Raw genomic sequence first — 7,820 nt, forward strand, 5'->3', positions numbered from 1 at the left:
AAATAAAAACCTCTGAAGCTTGACAACATCCTTGCTGAGCCCACGTAACCCAATTAGTGAACCAGTCCTCAGTAGGAGAAAATGAAAACATTCCGGACTCAAATTCCCAAGATGGCTGTATTGGTATATTACATTTCTTGTTTCACCTGCTTCCTGAGATTTCCTAGGACTGGCTGTAATGGTTCACCAAGGAATGACTCAACAACTCAATATCATGGCAGTGGGCTGACAAATATACTGTACTACTGACTTTTCAGAATCCTGCAGACAAGCCTGAGTACTTTACATCATTGTTAATGGGCTGCTATCTTTCTAAAGGGCACCAAGATAATGAGCACAGATTGCATCAGCTCTGTGGGTGCTGAAAAATCTACACTACCCAGTGGAAAGAGTATGCTATGGGGATGAAGATGCTGAAGGGTGAGGCAAAAGAATCAGTGCTCTAGAAGGTCATATTGATTGATAAAGCACCCTGTGGATTGAGCTGTGGCTTGCTCAACCCCCATGGTGTGTTTGTTGTGGGATACCAGACAGCTGCCTGAAGGCCCTGAACAACACAGACAGGCAGAGAAAGACAGTGAAATCAATGGCTTTCTCACCAAGGGCTCTTATAAGTTCTTCCCAATCATCTGAAGTGGCTCCCTTGGCACATCTATTTGCACCTAGCTCCAGTGAAAAAAAGTGTGATTTGTTAAAGACATTTCAAGCTAGCACCCACTGCACTGAAGTAGCTATCTGCGACAAAGAAAAATGAATTCCTCTGAAAAAATAAACATTCTGGGTATGCGGTATGTGAGACATACCACAAACTCCACCCTGAGAAATGCTTGGGAGGATGGTTACATTACCCTATTGAGACCACAAACCCTGGAGTATTCTCATTCCCTTGCGGACCCTTGACAGAGCCAGATAGGTCTCCTCAATGTACTGACAGCCAAGTGTCCTCATCCATTCTCATCCAAGAGACCTGCAGGCGTCATCAGACCCGTCGAAAATTTCCCCAGATGAAACCCTAAAGAAGAAATCTCCTGCCCCAAGCCCAGAAAGTGATAGAGCTGGGAGTATCTCTGTGGAGCCTCTGTCAATATGTCATCATCATCATAGCTGCCAGTTGGCAGCACAGTAACCCGCTGCAGATGTGTCAGCAAAACAATCTCCATTTTATTACTGTTTTTTTCCAATGAATATCCATTGCGGGATACAGTCTTTTCTGTATTCACACTTTAAGCCATAACTCAAGCACACCATGATGTGTTTCCCAATTGTTGTGAGAGAGAGGTACTTGCAATGATGTACAGACACTCGAGGAAGTGCTTGTTTTCTTTAAGAGGGAGAACTCTTAGGAGGGTGGAGCTCTGCAAGCAGACCTAAGCATTTTCTGTCCAAACCTGGCTGTGCTGACAAAATAATTATAGCCAGTTTGGAGAGCAAAGCGACTGTTTCATAGGATTATACACCTTCGATATAAATGTAGTGTATGAATTATTTAGTTTTATCTTTGTGGAGCTTCAAGGGAAAAATGTGAGGCTTTGACTATACAATAAAGAAATACTTTAAAAGTCTCCCCTTTTCTACAGAAAATATGAGGTTCATGAAAACCTTTGAGGTTTCAAGTATACAGCCCATGTGCTTACATAGGGAAGCCAGTGTGTCTTTCAAATATGTGGTGGCTGTGCTTGCTGCTCAGTAACGGTTCTGTTAAGTGATGCTATCCAAGCCACTGTGGTTTGCAATAATAGCCCACGGCGGTAACATTAATACAGAAGTGAACAATATTTATGCACTTTAGGCATTAAAGTGCAGTGTAAACACGAAACACTTTGCTAATAGCTGAAAATCACAGTAATATCATGGCCATTTGGAAAACCAAACATTTCTGGGCCTCAGATCATCAAACTGGAGACATCAATTGTCTACACTGCAGTTGGGGATTAGTCAGGAAGGAAGACAGAGAGCAAAACAGACAAATGAGGAAAGTGAAGAGGCAGAATCCGAATAAGTAGCAGGTAACTTCCATGCACAGTCCCTAGCAACGTTTAACTTCCCAGCATCTTGGACAAAGGTGCATCTCTTCATTCTGCATGACAAGAAGGAGAGTAAAACAAGTTTACACATGTTGCCTTGACCTTTCCTAGAATTTAACTAATGGAGGACAAGATGAATCTGAAATTTCATTTCAAAAGCTGCAGCGGCAATAGCAGAGATGATGACCTTGACTGAATTACTCTACATGCAATTAGATTTGAAACATTTTAGATGTCTTTTGTTTACTTCCCACAAGATACAGATACAGAAAAGTTTACAGTGGCTTGGGTTAAAAGAGAAACCTCAACTGCACAAACACATGACATCATCTTTGACATTGCCTTTTTGTTTCCTACAGTCTTGTATTACTGGTTGAAACCCTTTAAATGTAACAAGGCACTACAGAGTCCACGCAGATAGAATTATATTCGTATTGCGCCTGTCAGAATGGATTGCGTCTTGGCGGTGGTGGAAACTCCTTGTTGGGTGTTCTGTGGCCTTTGACCATGAAATGTTTTTCATAGCTGACTCATCCGTCTTCATTTTCTCATGGTGGTTGTTGTGCAGTACAGCATTAATTCAAACAGATTGAGGTGTTTGGATAACAACGCTCCATTCAAGTCAAAACACAGCCCAGAGCTTGGAAATGGCATCCATCAGTCAAACTTTGTTTCAATAAGGGATCAGGTTAACCTGTGTTTATCACTTACTGTGATTGAAGCTTTAGTGATCACATTCTTTCGCATTATAAAATGTAATCATAGCTTTTCCTTCACATGCCTTTTCTTAGTATTCTTAGAGTATCTGTGTAGTAACTTCTACAACAACTGAATACTACAGAGGTTTCAAATCACTTTATCCCAGCACCAGTCGATGCCCTGCCTCTCAAGAATGCTGACACTTTATATAGTGGTATTGATGGCTTTATAGTTAACTGCATATTCTTTTATCGTGGATACTGGCAAATGGCTCATGCTTTTAAAGGGCTCTCATCTTAACAGTCGGATGCAGAGAAAGGGAAAGAGGCACAAAGAAGGTCAGAAATAAATGATGTGATATTTCTAAAACAATTTACTGTCTTTTCACTGGGGACACAGGGTTTGGACAGTGACACATTTATTATTTTTACCTTGGAAAATAAAGTCCTTCCTGCTACTTGTATTGTGAAATGGTTTTATCTAAATCCCATGGAATTTATATTGCTGACATAATTGGAAGAAATTTTTATGATGGATTCTTCACAACATCTGCAGTGAATACAGTCCCAGCTGAAGCCTACAACCAATAGACACTTTGACAGGTCTTCACATCTTTAATTTTGCTTTCAGTCTGGTGTTGAGCAGGTAAAAAAAAGTACATATTATAAAGATGTTTACTGATCAGTAAATCTTTTCTACATTTGATGTTTTGTGGGATCAAAGCCCTTTAGCCAAAAATATTAAAAATCCTGAAAGGCAACTCTGTCCTCCTCTGACTCTCCAATCAGGTCTAGGGTGTGACATCTATTCCCAGCTATGTTTTATTAATCCATCTGCATTCCCCAAAACTAGGCCAGTTACACAAAGCTCAGACTATTCTCTTGTCCTTTGTACGGATAGTATTACATGTTTATGATTTTGTCTGCTTTTCTACTTTCGTTAAATGGCCTTATTTGAGAACTGTCTATCCGGGGAACAAGAGGGAAGTGAAGTAAGGCCTTCAGATGGGCGCTGTGATGCTGAGTATCTGCCATATGGATGCACATTCTATCAATATGAGTTTTCAACACAGTATTGCACAAACACATTTACAGTTAGTTCCCAATACTTGTGTGAAAACAACAGTAAAAAGCTGCATTAATTCATAGGAATTTTTGCTGTCCTTGTGCAGCCATCCCCTTCATAAATGCCACAGGGCATGCACTACGTCTAGACATTCGACCACACAAGGCGACACTGGCTGCCCCCTAGTCTTAGACACTGCCATCTGTGTATGTGTGTCTGTGTGCTACTGAGTCTGTGTATATCAAGCTACTCGCACAAAAGGAAAAAGAGATTCATGTGGCACACATGTGCACCACGTGGCTCTGACAGAAAACGAGTGACTGTGAGACGCCCCTCTCCCCCCATGGGTACAAGGAATCTGCGGCAGACGTGTCACCCACCCTGGCTACTGCTTTAATTAAAGCCCTAATGATAGGTTTTCAACTGAGAAGCAAGTTATCATCACACATAATCGCTCCGCGCTAGTTAGCCCTAGCAGAATTGCAACCATCTGCTCTGCTAAAAATATAGAACAGATGTAGTGCACATACAGTACTTATATTAAGGGACATCCAATATGTTAAATAACCAAAAATAGATAAATAAACAAAAGGTCCTCTTTTAGAAATAATTAATAAATTTAATTACAGCATTTCCCCATATACTGTGCATATACACTGATCAGAGATTTAAAACTCCTTAGAGGCAAAATATATAGAAAAACAGATTATACTATAGTAAAGGCACCTTTCATATGGTTGGGTAATTTCGCAGCAATTTATTAGGTTCTTGAAGTTGTGTATTTTAAGCAGGAAACAAACGCAGGATAATCAGTAAACAGAGTGATTTATGGTGCATGTGAACGGAAAAGCTTGCCCATGTGGTGCCACAGAAGAGTTACCGTAGCACAAACTGTTAAAAACTTTAATCTTGACAAAAAAAGAGTACCGCATAATGCATCATAGCTTGTATTGAGCTGTGTAGCAGCTTACTGGTCAGGATGCCCATGCTGAGCCCTGTTTGCTGCTGAATGTGCCTACAATGGGCATGCCAGTGCCAGAACTGGAGAGGAAGCAATAGAAAAGGGCTTGTCTCACGAATCGCATTTTCTTCTCCATTATGTCGATAGCTGGGTGAGTGTGGGAACAAGCTGGCATCCAGCAGGGGTGGTGTAGAGCATCACCTTTCGTTTAGCTCATGTAGTGTGGGTAGGATGACTTAGCATTTCTTGGAATGTTCAATATAATTTTTTTAACAATCTCTCAATGTCTGAAACTGTCTACATGAAACCGTAGCGAAATGTTCTTTGCTGATGTTATCCCCGTCACGGTTCTTCATACTAACAAAGAACATCGAGAAGGCAGTGTTGCAGATATTAAGATATGGTACATTTTGAGTGCACATTAAGTTTTCCTTAATATGTACCAAATGCTATGAAAGTGTGTAATTTCGTTTAATTCCAAATCTTTTCCTTAAACCAAACAATTCTGGTGCCTAAATCAAACCCTGACTCCTAATTCACTTTTTCATTCAGCAACATGCTATTCTAGAGCTCTACCTGTGCATCAGAAATGAAGCTAAATGAGTATCCATAATGTTGCAACATGACAAGAAGGGGTACTGTTCATGTGTCATTATGTGACAAGTTGGAAGTGAAAATGCAGACTTGCACTAGTATCTTTGTTGTTTGATAAGACAAGACACTTCCCGAGGTCATGTGGAGTGCTTTTTTTCCAAAAAAGAAAAAACAGACCTGTAAAACTTGATAGTTAAACAGTTTCCTAAGTGAACGGTAAGAAAATTAAAGTGGCTTTAAATTACGGCCACATAACATGCTGTGTAAAAGGGAAATACAACTCCTAGTTTAATAACTGGGGACTGCAAACATAAATAAAAAAATCGCAAAGCCAGTTTTATTGTTCATTGTTTCCATGTTTGATTTATATTTATGTTTCATTGATCATATGTTTTGATTTCTTGGCATAAACACACCTACTAAGCTACAACAGACTGCTTTTGTGCATTATAATGTTTCAATTCTCATGTGGACAGCAATGTGATTTTTTTATTATAATCAATCTGAGGTCAAATAAGGAGCAGTTATTTACTAGCGCTGAGAAACAGTCATAGTCTAGCTGACAGAAAAGCTGCACCCTAAGAGCTGATGTAATTCTCCTCCTTGTTGGGTGCCTCAAATGCTTTGCTGATAGAAAAAGCTTTGGCAGCAAAGTGCAAAGTGATGAAAGCAGCTTGCCTCCACTGATGTAAATCCTGCCCCTGTTTACTAAGGTTTCCTGATCAAAGGAAGGAGGGAGAGTTCGAGGGTCTCATGGAGAGACGTAAAATAAAGGGGAAGTAGCAGACTAGGAAAGCTGAGTCACTGTAGGTGTCTGTTTAAGGATCCGCAGGGTTAATAGAGTAAGCGCATGTGGGGGAGTTTATTGTGGGGGTCTAATGGCTCGCATTAAGCTGAAAAGCTTATAATGGTTTGGTTTTTCATGCCATTCTGAACTCATATTAAAGGTCATTTACCAAGGCCTTTTGAGTATACCACTATAAATAAGGACTTAGTTGGTCTAAACCTCCTACTTGGCACTTGCTAGTGAGAAAAAAATATTTTATGTTGCCTCTTATTCTTTTAATTCATCTTGTTTTGCAAATTTGATTGCTATTCTTGAAGTTCACCCTGTGGCACCCTGCTTTTCTGTTTTTGTATTAGTATTTTCTGTGTATCTGATGCCCCCCAGCTGAAAGTGAAAGTGAACAGAGGATGACTCAAAAAAAAAAAAAAAAAAGGTTTACTGTCTGCAGTGTTTGACAACCTCTCCCTGTGGGGCTCTTTAATCATTCATGCTTCATTAACTGCCTATCTGTTATCATTTTGCATCTTTCTTTTGAAGGGGATGAGAGAGGTGGAGGGCTATGTGGCAATAATCAATTTTCTGTACCACAGCAGTGGCATTTTTATCAAGCAAAGCAGAATGAGGTTCAATAAGGCAAACTTCTGGATTTCAAAGCAGGTCAGTGGGTCCCAGTACTTTAAAGGATGCCTGTCATTCACAGACACACGATCTTTAATAATAATAATGCTTCTAGAAAGTTCACGCCATGCTTCACTTTAGAGATCTACTTTAGTTCTTTCCCATGATTCATGGATGTAGTGAAGGAGGACATGCAGAAAAATTTTGTGACAGAAGAAGATGCCAGAGATTGGGTGAGATGGAGGAAGATGTTGTGACAAACCCTATAAGGGAACTTGTCAAGCAGAGAGGGAAACTGTTTTTTCTTGGCTCTGCTGGCATGCACGTTGCAGATAATTCAGTGATATTTGATGGTGGACTAGCTATGCCTGCTCGATGGAATACAGTTCATTCTACACATGCAAGTAAAGTTGACAAAGATAGGATCGGACAACAGTCCCTATCTTTGGGTCTTTTAACTTATTTATTTTATGCTATGATGCAAATCCATAAGCAGATAATTGGTAGTGATGTCAATAATTATATGGTCATTATTATTTTTTATTTCTATTAAGATTTTGAGGTTTGTTAGCAATAAGTTGCTCAGAAATAAGCAAGTTGAATAACATGTTTTTAGATTTTGATTACAGAATTCAAACTATAGAGTAAAAATCATTGTGATGTTTCGCTTGAACCAAGGAGGTTTTCATTAGTGACAATGCCCATATCGTGTCAGAACGTAGCAATCCTTGAGCTGTTTATGAAGCTTTTTAAACATGTATTGTGGAATTTTTAGATCTGATTAATTATTGTCATTGAAACCACCACTCTGATTTCACGCAGAGCTTCGTCCTTTGTAGGAGAAATGGCGTCACCTTTGCCATATCTGTTCATGGAGTTCGTCGTTTTGCTACATTCAGTTTAATTCTAACTGCTCACACTTCTACTTCAAGATCTCTTGAACTGATGTGAATTTGTAATATTGTCACTGCAGTAATTAGATAGCACATGCTAAGTTTTGACAAGTCATTGTGATGTAGACAGATATCCTGGATTTTATTATGACTAATCAAAGCTATCTGTTATAGAGTGT

This window comes from Rhamphochromis longiceps, linkage group LG16, assembly GCF_057381845.1.
Source record: "Rhamphochromis longiceps isolate RC_006_pf linkage group LG16, R_longiceps_female_GT1.1, whole genome shotgun sequence".
Taxonomy (NCBI): Eukaryota; Metazoa; Chordata; class Actinopteri; order Cichliformes; family Cichlidae; genus Rhamphochromis; species Rhamphochromis longiceps.